Source organism: Coptis chinensis, chromosome 2 (genome assembly GCF_015680905.1).
Source record: "Coptis chinensis isolate HL-2020 chromosome 2, ASM1568090v1, whole genome shotgun sequence".
Taxonomy (NCBI): Eukaryota; Viridiplantae; Streptophyta; class Magnoliopsida; order Ranunculales; family Ranunculaceae; genus Coptis; species Coptis chinensis.
Window position 1 is genome coordinate 36943530 of NC_141457.1, and position 16597 is coordinate 36960126.

Below are 16597 nucleotides of genomic sequence, written 5' to 3' on the forward strand. Positions count from 1 at the left end.
GAGAACCTGACGCTGAAAAACCAGGTTACAGCCCAGAGTTCGAATGGTATCACCACTGAGGACGGTATCAACGAGGTGAATCAACGGATCAACGAGCTGTCCAAGCGAATTGACCAGAGCACCGTCAAGCGTGATGTTACACAGATCGTACAGAAGATGCTGAAGACGTATCGGGCTTCCCTTTTCACAACCGAGCTCGCTCCTTGTCAGACCGTCTACAACACGAATTGGGGGCTAACTTCAAAGAATGCGAACGAGATCAACTCAAAATCAAGGACGCTCAACGCGAATCATACACTAGGGGCTTCACCAAAGAACAGTCGCTCCAACACGAGCACCTCACTAATTGATAAGCACCAAAAATTGTAATACTAAACCCCGAGAGACATAACATTTTGGTTAATTATGTGTTTAATAATCATGAAATAATTATATTTTTGCACTTTTGTAGGTTTCCGCAGTTAATGTGAATACGATAATAAAACATGCATCAAAGTACGGGAATACTGTGCATACTTGAGGTCTTCCCACTTAACCCCAGTGAAGCTCAACAGAGCCTGACTAGAGCCGAAGTTTCCAAAGGGACAAAACCAGTGCAGAACCGGTCCACGTATAAAGAAGCAGCAAACTTCCGAAGTTCACATCTTCCAAACCTGCACGCCACTTTTGGCAAGTGAACTGCTAGAATGATCAGGGCGACGAGCTCTTCGTAAAGATAGAAAATTGTAAAAATACCAAAATCTGGGCTGCTACTGGAAACAGCACGTGGACCCATTCTGTGGGCTCACAAGACATGATGAGTCATCATGCATAAACAAGTGGCAAGACAATTGTGTGCCATCTTGCAAGAAGAAAAGACAAAACAAATCAATGCATAAATTGATTTGTAAAAAGGAAAACAACAAAACCATAAACAAGTTTGGATTGTTATGGGACAAAAGGACAAAACCTATAAAACAAGGTTTGGATGTTTTGGGTAAAGATAATGCCAAAAGGGGAAATAAATGAGGGGGCTTTACGGAGACCAGGAGATATGTATATATATATATATATATATATATATATATATATATATATATATATATATATATATATATATATATATATATATATATATATATATAACAAGTTTGGATTGTTATGGGACAAAAGGACAAAACCTATAAAACAAGGTTTGGATGTTTTGGGTAAAGATAATGCCAAAAGGGGAAATAAATGAGGGGGCTTTTACGGAGACCAGGAGATATGTATATATATATATATATATATATATATATATATATATATATATATATATATATATATATATATATATATATATATATGTATGTATATATATATACATATATGTATGTATACTTTAGGACCTTAGTTTAGGTTTACAATATTCCAGCTTTTATATTCTTGTATTAGTTTCTTTCCGTTGTATTGCATTCTCCTTCCAGTAGCTTTTTATTCCAGCATCAAGTACTGTAAGTCTTTTACTTTCATAAAATTCATTTCTTTTCAAGTTAAATTCCTGTTCTTCATTTACTTATTTATTGTATATAGCAAGATCAATGAATCATCTAATGACCATGAGCTAAAATCCTCCCAAGGGGGAGGGTTAATAATGTTCATGTGAGGATCAGGATTGACACTTTAATGTTCCAGAATCACTACTTAGGAATTAGGTGTAGATTATGCATCCGGTCCCAAAATGATTGAGACTGTCCAAGTTTGGAGTGCGGATTCTCTAGAACAGTCTCGCGAGAGACCTAAAAAGTCTCGACCGAGACCCTATGGTGGCCGTTAGCTCTCTGGTTTGTCCAACTGATGTAGAATCGAACAATGAGCTAAAATGATATTCCAGAGATGGAATATTAGTTCAACTCCTTATGCTAGTGAGATGAGCTCAGAGATGCGTGCATCTCACTAGGGATCGATACTCGACACCGTCTCGGGTTTGTCTATGAACTCGAGATGGATTAGAGTTGTAGTGATGTGGTACTATAACTGTTGAAACTGATTTTTGCATGAGTACGGTTAACCCTTTTCCTGTATCTTTATCCCTGTTTATTTTACGTAGAAATCAATCGTTATTATTTGGCATTACTTGTATTACCGTTAATTTATCTAAACTTGAGAAATAACCTATAATCTTACTCACTAAAAGCTGTAAATCTAGTTGTGAACCTTGCCTAGCCCTAAGGTATGGACGATCCCTTACTCGACCTATCCTACCAACCCACGGGAGTAAGGTAACTTGACTAAAAGGGCTTTTGCGGACTTTGGACTTTAAAGGATAAAACCTGAAAATACCGTTTATCAAATGGCGCCGCTACACGCCTAAGGACTTTGGACATTAAACATAACAACTAGAATACATCATTGGACAACCCCCTTCTCCTACCCCTCCCATCTTTTTGATTTTCATTTGTTTTGGGATACTAACGTGTTACGTACCTGCTTGTACCAACTTTTCTTTTTCTAATAACAGATATCTGTGAACCAGATTTTGATTATCATCATTAGCACAGTCTACGAATTCCGTAGGAAGTTGAAGTACTGTATTGATCTTACAGTCTCGGACGAGACTATCATAGTAGCGCGCGAGACTAACCTAGAGTATAAGCACTCCAGTTTTCAGGCCCAACCCACTTTCTTTCTTAGTACTATTTTGGACTCTCTAGACATGTTTATCCAACTTCCAGTAAGTTCACGAGCTCAAGAGTTAATTCGACCGTTATACGAGGAAAAACGGGATGCCAGGTTTCGAATTCTTAAACTCCTCAAACTTTGTCGAGGATATATTTGGTTGATTGTTATAACCTGTTTTACATCGCATATTTGTATGTTGGCATGAGATCTCGTTACATATATAGAATTTTTTCTGGGTATGTGTGGTTCGTCATTGCATATTAATACGGTTAATATGATTCGAATATATTTGGATGTCAGGGTAATTTCAAACCATCTGCTTAGATTATTTTTGTATGTGTATATTACATCTATTCACGTACACGGTATTACTTTGCATGAGTTCGTTCTCGACATTCCTCTAACTCGCATCTAGTTGCACGTATCAGTAGCTATATATTATTGCATGCGTAGGACATGTTTCTATTAACATATAAGTAATGTGTTAATTGCATGCTTAGTCATCTATTTTGGCATCTCTCGTCCTTAATTGCATGTCTCGTAATCACGTCTCCATAATACATTAATTACGTAAACTAAAAAATAAAAAAAAAATAATAATAAATTTAATAATTAAATTTCATCACACAATCCAACTAATAATAATCGCATAATATACCATAATAAATCATCATCCTATTCCATCAGTGTCTAGAAAACTTGAAAGATTGAGGTTACCTAATTAAGGAACGTGTTAGCACGGACAACCTCCCTCAATTCTCTTATGTGACCTGGTTGCTGGAATATTCACACGTTATCTTAGCTTACCAGCCCACGTTAGCAATAGCTCAAGAAGATGTGGTTCACCTCCCTCCTTCCGTAATTACTAATTCTCATGACATAATTCGTTCCTTATGAGCCTAGAAATAAAATTTGTGTTTGCATGAGACTACGGTCTGGTACTAATAAGGAATTAGAACTTACATATCGTCGTCAGAAATACAATAAACAACTGCATAAGTTATCCCCTAGACATAGTTCTTCCTCTGTAAATCAACCTCGTCAAGTATCTCAATTGCCATTACCTCCCATAGTTATGGCCCAGGAAAATCCAGGAAAATCCCACAGTAGAAAAACCCCTTCCAGACTTCTATACTGCCATACAGGAAAGACCTGCTTCCTGCATTAAACTCGATGAGATTGCAGGAGATTTTGGCATTCCGCCAAACGTTTTCAGTTTGTTACCTGTTTACCATGGTCTAGACCATGAAAAACCGTACAATCACCTTCGTCGGATGTAGCAAGTAGGCACCACTTTCCACCATCCGACATTTACAAATGAACAAGTCTTGCTTAGGTTGTTTCCTTTCACCTTAGTTGATAAAGCTTCAGTTTGGCTCGCGGGCGAAGTGCTGCAATCCCTTGACACATGGGCCAAACTCGTACAAGTATTCATGATAAAGTTTTATACTCAGAAGAAAACTACAGAGATGCTTCAGAAGATCCAATTCTTTCGCCAGCATCCCCAGGAATCCTTTACGAAAGCATGGAGCAGATTTACTGATCTGCTTCTTGAATGTCCCTGTCATAAACTCGACACCGCTGTCTTAGTCCGGTCATTTTTTAATGGTCTCTCTGACCATAAAAAGGAAGCATTAGATATCATGAACGGCGATTGTTTCATGGACAAAGGCGCTATTGAAGCATACATTTTTCTTGAGAAACAAGCTTCACGAAATACTCATTGGAGTAACACTGATTCTTCCAGATCTTCTAAAGACACTCCTACCAAAGTTACGTCTATGTTCGAGGTCAAACCCGATTCGGAATTAAAAACTTTGATCGAGTCCCTAACCGAAAAGGTCGATGCTCTTTCAGTTCAAGTGAATGATCAAAAACCTAAACAAGTCATGGCTGCTAACGCTTCCCCATGTCTTCTTTGCTTACGTCCTGAGCACTCTGATTTTTATTGTCCTTTGGCATACGAGTGTCGTCCCCAACCATCTGAAGAGGCTTGTGCTTTCAACATCCCTAATGCACCTTGGCAACAACATTCGAATTTGGCTTGGCGTACCCCTACCCAACAGCCAGCTCCTCTGGGTTTCAACAACCTTTTTGTACGACCACCCACGAACTACAATTCCTACCGTCACGAAAATCCTATACAATTCCAGCAAGGGCAAAGTCAGTTTCCCAACACTGCCAATATAAAGTACCAAAACAACCGCAGCCTTGTTCCCGCTAAACCAAATTATGGCTACCAAAATCAACCCGTAAACAATAACCATGAACTTGTTCTTGTTGCTCCACTGGGACAATCTACTGCCGATAAAACAGCTGAAACTTTTCTGACTTACATGAATCAACAATCTCAAATCCTAGCATCTATCCAACAGTCTCTTCAGCTGTTAGCACAGGATAAAAGTCAAAAGGGCATGTTTCCTGGCCAAGCAGTTCCAAACCCTAAGCCCACAAACACTGCCTTTGAACTTACCAATGCACCAGGATCTAGTAATCCCAGCCAGGGTGAGGTTAATGCCATCACCATTCTTCGTTCTGACCGAACCATCGACAATCACATTCGTATGCCAGACATTCAACCGACGAAAGCCACGGCTAACATCCTTCCAACTCCTACCTCACAACCTATAGAGGACGAAGTTGTTCCTTCCAAATCTACATCCATGTCCCTAGGGAAAGACGCCACTGATCCATATGCGAAATTCCGCCCAAAAGCTCCGTTCCTTGCCCATTTGGCAAAGAACAAACCTGACGAACATTTCGATGAGATCCGAAAAACCTTCAAAAATTTGACCATAAACCTACTTTTTCTTGATGCACTTAAGCATTTGCCTAAGCATACCAAGTTTTTGAAGGACATGTGCACCAACAAACGGTGAACAAATGTTCCTCAACAAGCGTTCCTCACTGAGCAGTTTTTCTCTATTACTGCTACCAATGGTGTGGCTAAATACAAAGACCTAGGTCCAATTAACCATACCATGCACGCCATGACAAGTATACCGCTACCGCACTTTTAGACCTAGGCGCGAGTGGTAACCTACTTCCCTACTACTTATTTAAGCAGTTAGGTCTTCATGAATTAAACCCTACCAATATGACCCTGCAACTCGCGGATCGCTCCATCAAGTACCCAAATGGCATAGTAGAAAACGTCCGAAAAGGCCTTAATGCATCAGAAAAGGCTTGTGCATTCAACATTCCTAATGCACCTTGGAGACAGAATCCGAATTTCACTTGGTGCCCAAACACCCAACAGATGGCTTGATAAATAGTAATTTTTGGTTTTATCATTTTAAGTCCGAAGTCCAAAGTCCAAAGTCCAGAGTCCGTAAACCTCCGTTTCGTCAAGTTACCTTACTCACGTGGGTTTGTAGGATAGGTCGAGTAAGGGATCATCCATACCTTAGGGCTCGACAAGGTTCACAACTGGATTTACAGCTTTTAGTGAGTAGGATTTTACGTTATTTAGTTGGTTTAAGTAAATTAACGGTAATGCAAGTAACGTAAAATAATAACGATTGATTTCTACATAAATAAACAGGGATAGAGAAATAGTAAAGGGGTTAACCGTACTCATGCAAGAATCAGTTTCAACAATTATAATACCACATCACTATAGCCCTAATCCGTCTCAAGTTCATAGACAAACCCGAGACCGCGTTGAGTATCGATCCCTAGTGAGATGCACGCATCTCTGAGCTTATCTCACTAGCATAAGGGGTCGAACTAATATTCCATCTCTGGAATATCATTTCAGCTCTTGGTTCAATTCTACATCAGTTGGACAAATCAGAGAACTATCTGACACCATAGAGTCACACACGAGATATTTTAGGTCTCTCATGAGACTGTTCTGGAGAATCAGCACTCCAAACTTGGACAATCTCAATCATTTTGGGACCGGATGTATAATCTACACCTAATTCCTAAGTAGTGATTCTGGAACATTAAAGTGTCAATCTGGATCCTCACACGAGCATCATTAACCCTCCCCCTGGGGGGGGGGGTTAGCTTATGGTCATTGGATGATTAATTGAAGTTGTTGTATATAATAAATAAGTAAATGAAGAACAGGAATTTAACTGAAAAAGAACTGACTTTTATTATGTAAAAGGACTTACAATACTGATGATGGTATGTAATCTACTGGAAGGGAAAGCAAGACAACGTACTGGAAATGAAAGCAGGAAATGAAAAGCTAAAACTAAAGTCTAAAACTAAAACTAAATACTAACAAAGGTAAGGTCCCCCTCTCATATATATGGCCTGGTCTCCTCATGTGAAGCCCCCATTTATATGTTTTGTTTTTATTCAAATAGCAACAATCCAAACTTTGTAATACAAAGTTTGTCTTTTCTTGCTTTAATTTAGCTTTTTTTTGTATTTTTGTTAAATCAATTCATACATTGATTTGTTTCATCTTTTCCTCTTGCAAGGTGGCACATAATTGTGACCATTACTTGCCACCTGCCTATGCTGACTCGTCATGCCTTTTGGGCACGCAGAGTGGGTCCACGTGCTGTGTCCAATGGCGGCGCCGATTTTGGTGATTTTACAACTTTCTGTCTTTGCGTAGAGTTCGTCGCCCTGGTTGCTTTGGCAGTTCATTAGCCAAAATCTGCGACCAGGTTTGAAAGATGTGAGCTTCAGAAGTTTGCTGCTTCTTTACACGTGGACCCATTCTGCACTAGTTTTGTCCCTTTGAAAACTTCGGCTCTAGTCAGGCTTTGTTGGGCTTCATTGGGGCTGAGTGGGAAGACTTCAAGTACGTACAATATTCCCGTACTTTGATGCATGTTTTATTATCATATTCACGTTAACTGTGGAAACCTGCAAAAGTATGAAAATATAATTATTTTATGATTATTAAACACATAATTGACCAGAATGTTATGTCTCTCGGGGTTTAATATTACACTTTGCTTGTCTTCAAGCAAAGAAGAGACATTAAAATGATAAGTGGCCAAAATTGTGTTGTCCTAAACTAAGTCTCATTTTGCAGAGTGTGGTTGCATTGACCGTATGCAACAAGGGCTTGAACCACTAGGAATTCCCTAGTGGATGAGTTATAGCCTCGTGAGAGTTTTCCAGAGAAGATACTTACAAACTTCATTTATACTACAACGACTCAGTAACAAAGGCTTGTTCCCTTAATTAATCTCAGATATCTACATCTCACTAGTGGGGGAAGCAAGGACTAATTCTTTCGAAATTCAAGTTAATATACACACAATAATCAAAACATCTACATATGAGCATGCATGTAGTGATCTTTACAATGAAATGTACGAGCAGGGCCGTTTATGGATCCTTTGGATAGCGTCCTTAAGTAGGTTCTCACAGGTATGTGTCGAAACACAATTTCTCTCTCATTTTTCCACTCAAGTTTTGCTAACTCTAGTGTGTAGTAGGCACATGTTTCCTCATATACTCAATGACAGTCAGAGGAGCTGAGGTCGAGAATTTATATCTACTACTTATTATCATACCACCCTACTCCTAATTGAGCTAGAGGTCTTTATTAGGTGTTATGGGGCTTAGGTGGTAGTGTAGAAGAAAATGGAATGGAAAATTCAAAAATGATAACTATGAGGGAATAAGGTCTTCAAGATATTTATTCTAGAGAAATCCTTATTTTCTTTCCTGCTTCTAACATGAGTTTCCATACTTGGCTTTTTTAAGCTTTTGTATTCCCTTTTGATTTGATTTTGGGGGAAATACTAACTTTGATTTTTCTTTTGAATTTTTTGGAAACATATTTCTATTTTCCTTTTTCTTTTCTTCTGAAGCATGTAACTGATTTTGATTTGTGACAAGTTTTTCTCTTCATTTTTATGCACTTCATCCTATTTCTCATACTCATCATCTAGGTGGGCTTATTTATTTGTGGTTAATAGATGGGTAATGAATTTTTGGTGAAATAGAAAGGGTAAATGAAAGGTTCAGTGGGGTGACTAGCGGTAGAATTTATTTTTTTACAGGTGTGAATTTTTTTCTATATCGATCCAAAGAAGGCTTAAATTTTCGCCTAGGATTCGGGTAGTGATCAAGTAAGTAGACGTGTGAACTTCTTTATTAGGAAAAACTACTCCTCTGAGTCATTACTCACATATCAGACATTTTGAGGCTACTTAGTTAGATTCTCACAGGATATAGAAATTAAGTTGTCTAACCGTTGGTCCCAGAAACTTGCTGCTATGTACATTTAATGATAGTCAGTGCATGAATGCTCATGAAAAGATGTAAAAACTATTGCATACGTATTAACTTAAGTTTCTAAGAACAAGTCCTAATTCTAATGCTAGGGTGAGATTTCTAAATATTTTTTATCACAGAAAAGGAAACGAGACTTTGTCACTAAATTTACTTATTTAGACATAAAATAAAACTATATACAACTATGAATACTTAATTTTTGCTAAAGTTTCTAACCACCCCCAAACAGACGGACGATGTGTCCTCAAAGTGTCAACAGGAAGAAAGAATATACCTAAGAGGCTTGAGCAAAAATAACACTGATATCTTCAACAGAAAATTATGTTAACACCACATATAGTATACAATACCAAAGGGAAAGGACACTGTTAGGTTATTTATTTTTCACATCAAAAAGTAAAACAACAAATATGTACATCAACTTACACTGCCCTAATAACGAATTAGGGGTATGTCCATTCTATCTTCATCTTTATAGAAATGTCATTCCTTTGCGTCACGCCCGTTTATCATAGTCTGCCAGACTTCGCTCCACTTTCTCTTTCTAGAAGTGTCCAGATAAGCTATCATATCTTCGTCATTAGGGAAGCAACGAACGTTCCTCAGATACCTTGAAGGGCGCTGATGACATACCTGAAATCACAAAGAACGAATTATCCTGTTCATTGGACACATAGAATCTATCCGTACCCAGTCATGAAAAGTGGCAAAAAACTGTGGGAAGTACGTCCTCATTATCCGGCATGCTGTAACTGGTAAAGTGATATAGTGCTGTCGAAAAAGGCGAGCCCTTTTAAGGTTCTCAATTACTAGGTTTGTGATGTCGAAAGCGGTATGTTGCTGGGCCAGAGCATGGAAAGTCTTACAAGCTGATTTGGAGGCAGTGGAAAAATGCCAATCCCCTATGATGTTCAGAAGGATAAACAACATGGTAGTCCCGACATTCATGGTCATACTGGCTAGTGGAATAGTGTTGTCTGGCCATCGACCAGGTTCTTCACATTCAATGATTGTAGGAATCATTATTTCAGAATGCAAATTTCTACAAACCGCGAAAACCCACGCGCAGCGGAATTAATGGGGTTCACGGTTTTGGATAGAAAACATACCTTTGAATCCGGTTCTTGATATCTCTGAGAATCCAATAGGTATGAATCCAAATCAACAATCAACCCCTTGATCTTCTATTGTATTCCTTTTAATAGATTGGACGTTGTGTGGGCAACGATCTACCAACCCCTTTCTTTCTCACAAAGCTAAACCAATTTTGAATCTATCTTTTCTTGCCTCTCTTTTCAATTAAGATGAATAGTGAATTCGGCCAGGAGAGAAGGGATTCTATTTATAGGCTACAACAAGGACCATGAGGAGAAATTAGGGTTGGGCCTCCTGACGGGCTTGGGCTTCCCATGTTCGCCCAGAACACACGGCCCAAGTCCGTCAAACAAATGACTTATTTCACTAAAGGCCATTGTTGCACTACCGCCCTAATCCCAAATTACGTGTTAGCGTTTATGGGCTCCATATTATATGTTCGTTGATCTCCCCGTGTTTAAGATATCGAATGTCCATTGATTAAGTCAAGTTACTGACAACTACATTAATCAACTTCTTATGTCCTTGAGTAGTACCACTCAACCTTATTGTCATGTCGGAATAAATCCACTTGCAGGGTTTACATGACAATCTTTTTGAGCTTTTCAAGGGAACATCATCAACCCGACTTTCTGCGGGTCACGGATTCCTTCTATAATCAACAACACACCTTACATACAATGTCATTACCCAATCCATTGAGTTTGTTGATTCACAAATGAATCTCACTCATTAATGATTTAAAGCAATGTACAATGCACGTAAGTGCCCGTTATTATATCCGGATTAAGAGGACAAACATCCATAATAACAGAGGCGTTTGTTCTCTTATATAGTCAGTATAAAGATAAACAACCTCACTTGGTCCTGTTCAATACACACAAAGTGTACTAGTGTAATCCTATAGTCAAGATAGACTAATACCAGATTATACTACAACCGTACCAATGGTTTGTCCAAATCCATCTAGGTTGTGAACGATTACTTATACTTTATAAGGTCGCGATGATATGATCTTCTCGCGGTGTTCACACCATATCATCTACAACATAAAGTATTAGACACATGCATATAACTAATAACATATATAATATGCATAACATTTGCCCATATGATTCTCATTCAAAATATAAAGAATTAGAGTTAATACAAAAGTAATGCTTTTAGTATATAACCCTATCAATCTCCCACTTATACTCAAAGCATTTCTTTTTAGTATACTACTAACAAATCTCCCACTTATACTTAAAGCCATGCTGCCAAGCATCTGATTCCCATCCCCTCAACATGCTTGTCAAGGGGTCAGCTAGGTTATCTTCTGATGCTATCTTGGTAACATAAACATCTCCTCTTTTCTAGGTGGTACTTGCGCTCAATGTGTTTACTTGCTTACAAGAAGTTTCGGACCCAAAACTGATTCTTTGGCTGCCACATATTCAGCTTCCATGGTGGAGTCAGACAAACATTTCTGCTTGACACTCCTCCATACTATGGCTCCACCTCACAAGGTAAACACACAACCTGAGGTAGACTTACTCCTGTCCCTATCTGACCCTTCAACACCCTCCACACCGAGAAGTAGTAAGCCACGATAGTGTGGACGTTTACCATTCTACATTTGTGGAAATACTTTTGGAGTTCACGATATTGTGGACTGTATACCCTAAGGGAACCAAACTATCTGCATGGTATACTAACATATAATCCTTAGTCCTTTTCAGGTACTTCAGTATATGTTTTACCGCAGTCCAGTGCCCTTGTCCTGGGTTCTTCTGGTATCTGCTAACCATGCCAATGGTAAAGCAGATGTCTAGCCTCGTGCATAGTATGGCGTACATTAAGCTTCCTACAGCCGAAGCATAAGGAACCGCTTTCATGTCCTCTATCTCTTTTGGTGTCTTGGGACACATATCCTTTGATAGAGGAACTCCATGCCTGAAAGGCAAGAAACCTTTCTTAGAGTTTGCATGTTCGAATGAGTCAACACAGTATCAATATAGGTAGCCTAAGATAAGCACAACATCCTTTTCTTGCGATCTCTTATAATTTTGATCCCAAGGACGTGACCCGCTTCTCCCAAGTCCTTCATATCAAATTGCTTTGATAACCATACCCTTATGTCTAACAACACTTTCACATTATTTCCAATGAGTAAGATGTCATCCACATAAAGCACAAGAATTGCCACTACATTTCCATCAAATTTCTTGTACAAAACAAGATGCTCTTGGCCTTTTTCAATGAATCCTTCTGGTTGCTCCATATAGATGGTTTCCTCACGACTTCCATTAAGGAAAGCTGTCTTGACATCCATTTTATAGACCCGCTTGCATCCAATGGGTTTTACACCATTGGGTGGCTCTACAAGCTCCCAGATCTGATTAGAATCCATAGATTCCATCTCAGAATTCATTGCCTTTTGTGAAGATATTACATCTCTATCTTGGAGTGCTTCATTGTAGGTCCAGGGATCAGGATCTTGGTTATCAGTGGTTATGTCTGTAGACATTCCCAAACCAATCCACCTGTTAGGTTGTCTAACAACCCTCCCACTACGACGAAGCACCTCTTGTTCTTGTACGTCATTGGTGACACGTCGTGGTTCATATTATTGTACAATTGGTACTGAAGTAGTTTAATGTCTCTCCTCTCAATACTTCTAGAATAATACTACTTGGGGTAAAATTTAGGGTTAGAGACTTACCCCATTACTAGTTGCCAATTAGTGTTACCCCATTTTCAAAAATATTAGTGATACCCCCATTTGTAAGATCTAACGGCGATTGATTTCTTCATAAAAAAAAAAATCATCTCGTCAGAGCGTTGGATCTTGCAATCAGTATCACTAATATTTTTGAAAATGGGGTAAGTCTAACTAACCCTAAAATTTAATGCACTGTGGGTGGAATAAGATTAATGATGTATAAATTAAATTGCCTTCTAATGCACCAGAACATATAAAAGGTTTATTTTTCTTAATGATGATCTTGTCATTTAAAAGAAACAGAATATCCATCCTTAATTAACATAGAAACTGAAATCAAGTTCTTTCTAAAATTAGGCACATAATGACAATTCTTTAACACCATAGTCTTATTTCTACCAAAAGATAAACAAACATCTCCCACTGCAACAGCTACTACTCTGGTAGGATCCCCAAAGATAAGGCAATCCCTCTAGCACTAAGTTTTCTGGTTTCCTGGAACCTCTGCAATGAAATGCAGACATGGTTAGTGGCTTCTGTATCTACACACCAAGTACTGGTAGATAACACCGCTAAACATGTTAAACGACTAGTGCATGAGACATACCTCCATTATTCTCTTTGTTGAGAAGAGGACAATCTGGCTTCCAGTGCCCTAACTGCTTGCACTTGTAGCACTTGCCCTTAGGCTTTTGCATAGCTCCTTGAGATCCCATGCCCTTCTTTTCCATGTTCCTACGCTTCTGAACATTATTCTTCTTCTTACCGCCATTAGGCGTAGAAGTAGAAACCTTCTCAATAGCATAAACCTGAACATAACTCTGCTTAAAGAGACTCTCAACTAACTGAAGTTCTGTCATAAGTTCCGCCAAAGAATACAACCTTTTGTTCATGTTGTAGTTAAGGCGGAACGGTTTAAATCTTTTAGGCAGCGTCATGAGAATGATATTGACCTGCGTTTCCACATCGATATCAGCTCCAAGGATCTCCAACTCATTCAGATAAGCCATCATCCTGAGTATATGATCCCTTACAATAGTCCATTCAGTCATAGTTGTGGTCATCAAGTTTTTCATTGCAGTTTGCCTAGCAGCCCTATTCTGGTGTCTGAAGAGTTCCGTGAGATTGGCCATCATATCATAAGTCGTGGTCATGGCGATGCGCGGATGTTAAAAGACACCCGACATAGATTTAATGTAACACCGCGACATCTCATCTGCCTTGATCCACTTCTTATTTGTTCCTTTCTCCTCTTCTCCAGCAATATCGTCAGGCTTAGGTGGGCATTCCTCATTGAGTACATATTTGTACTCTTCAGCAGTCAACACGATATCCAAGTTGCGTTTCCAGTCTATGTAATTAGGGCCAAGAAGTTTGTTTTCCTTAAGAATAGTTGCTAGTGGGTTGAAAGTAACCATTTTGAAAAACTGAGAATCACATAAAATTACTATTATGTAGGGCAAAAACTTCTTGAGTTAATAACAAAAATTAATTAATTAATCAACCCATCACTTGCACCCTCCACACCGAGAAGTAGTAAGCCACGATAGTGTGGACGTTTACCATTCTACATTCGTGGAAATAGTTTTGGAGTTAACTTAAAAATCAATTAATTAACCCGTCAACACCCTACACACCGAGAAGTAGTAAGCCACGATAGTGTGGACGTTTACCATATCTACATTCGTGTAGAGAGGCTTTTCCTATTAGTTCTACTTCTCGTCAACTTAACAACACACCACTCGTTAGAGTGGACACATGCCATCTAGACAAGTAAAACTAAAATGCTGACCTTCTTTGGTCCTACAAATAATAGCAGTGACTCCGATGGGGATGATACCATTACTTGCATCTAAGTGTATACCATTACTCAACTTCTTACTCCATTATTTGTAATGAATCCCTTCAGATGGAGAAGTGAATCCATACATTTATAACTTCATATAGTTATCTTTTAGAAGTTTGTTCTGGTGATCCGTAATTAGACTCATCCGATATGGAAGAAGGCACTAAAACCGACGCGCAAGTATAATTACATAACCAACAAACCAGTAATAGAGACAGTGGGATTTATACGAAACTAAATTCCCGCTCTTACTTAGTTATTTAGAACTGAGGATCTTTCTGTTTACTGGTTAGGTCTATGTCCATGTTATCTATTATTCATGTGGGCTTAGTTTTTAACAAACATCCACAAATAAAAACATGCATGTAGAATAAGCAAATATGAACAATAAAATGGAAAATAAATTCCCAACTGTTATGGCCCATATTCATTACTCCATCCTGTTCGCCGAACTCTTTTAGTTGCCTTCGCAAAGTCCAACGGGGTTCGACCTGTTATTATTTTTTTTTTCTTAGAAATTGTGACCTGTTTCATTCACTGGAAACCTCACGAAATCACTTCATAGACCCTTGAACAGCAAACAAAAATCATCTTATTATAGAGAAAAAAAAATTTCTCTTTATACCGTGAAGGGTGCGACCAGCTCCGGTTATGCTGTATAAAGGTGTGGCGGCCACTTTCACTTCAGCGCCGGTAGCGACCAGCTCCATTTTTTTGTACAAAGGCGTGGCTGGCTTCAAGCTTATATCAACTTCCAGCGCTTTGAGCCGACTACCACGCCACCGGCGTTCGGCAAAGAAAAAACTTAGATCCAGATTTCGACCAATCAAAATCTTGATCTTTTGATCTTTTGATCTTTACAATAGATTACATCAATGATAAAAAACAATAACACGATACATACCATGATTTAAATTACATCCATTGATAATCAGAAATTGTAAAACCAATCAATTTTTCATAAAAACAAAAATCAATCCATTTCTTTCCAGAAATCATTCTGACCATAACAGTTGGTCTAGATGCCTGCAAAACCATGTTAGAACAGTTATACATCTACCAACAAATCTACATGCTCCGATACCAATTGTAGGAACCGTTATTTCAGAATGCAAATTTCTACAAACCGCGAAAACCCATGAGCAGGGGAATTAATGGGGTTCACGGTTTTGGATAGAAAACACACGGGCCGAGAATTACAAGATTTGGTTGGGCCCAAAATTTTCCCCAAGCCCAAATCAAGTCAAAAGCCCGAATTAAGCCTAAAAAATGTAATCGTGCACACATGACTTGTTCGGACTCCGAATTGGATAAATAAGCTACCGAAATGATCGGCACGAAAAATGCCATCCAATTATATGAGTCATTCTCAAAGGCTACAAGAATTTTTGAAAAGAAGAAGGGATGTTTTATTTATGAACAATGTTTTTATTTCTATACAAGGGAGATTAATGTGAACAACACTATATGTCCAGAAGAGTCACCATCTAAATTCTTAGGCAATTGTCATGTCAGCTCTGGAGCGAACCCAATCCAGCCAGACTGTGGCTTCACCTTTATGTATTATGGGTCTAGGGGCAGGATGGTACCATCCTGGATTGTGCGCGCTACGGTATAATAATATTGCCCTTATTACATACGGCTATCCTCAAACCGCCCCAAAGGGAACTCAAAGTAACCAATTCTATGGGTTGGCCTGGAGGAATCCATTGCCCATACGTGTTCTAAGTAGGCAACATCCGAGGTTGAACACAAATCTCTACGTGCACAGCTTAATACAAGGGGAATTTTAAAAGACTACAATATATACATATCTACAAGGCGAGTCTTTTCACGTCAGATTCTCAAGACGTTTGCAAGTCTTTCAACATCAGATCCTTAAGATGATTCGAGTCTTTTAACGTCAGATCCTCAAGACGATTCCCAACCCGTGGGAGAAACGGCGTGGCGACGAAGTTTATCCTGCGCAACTGGTGTCAGACAAAAGTATACCTTATACCGACTAGTATTGGATAGGAAGTCTAGACCTGGACAGAAAGGTGTTTGACAATGCATACACCACCCCATCCTTCGCGCACGTCGTTTACGAGCAA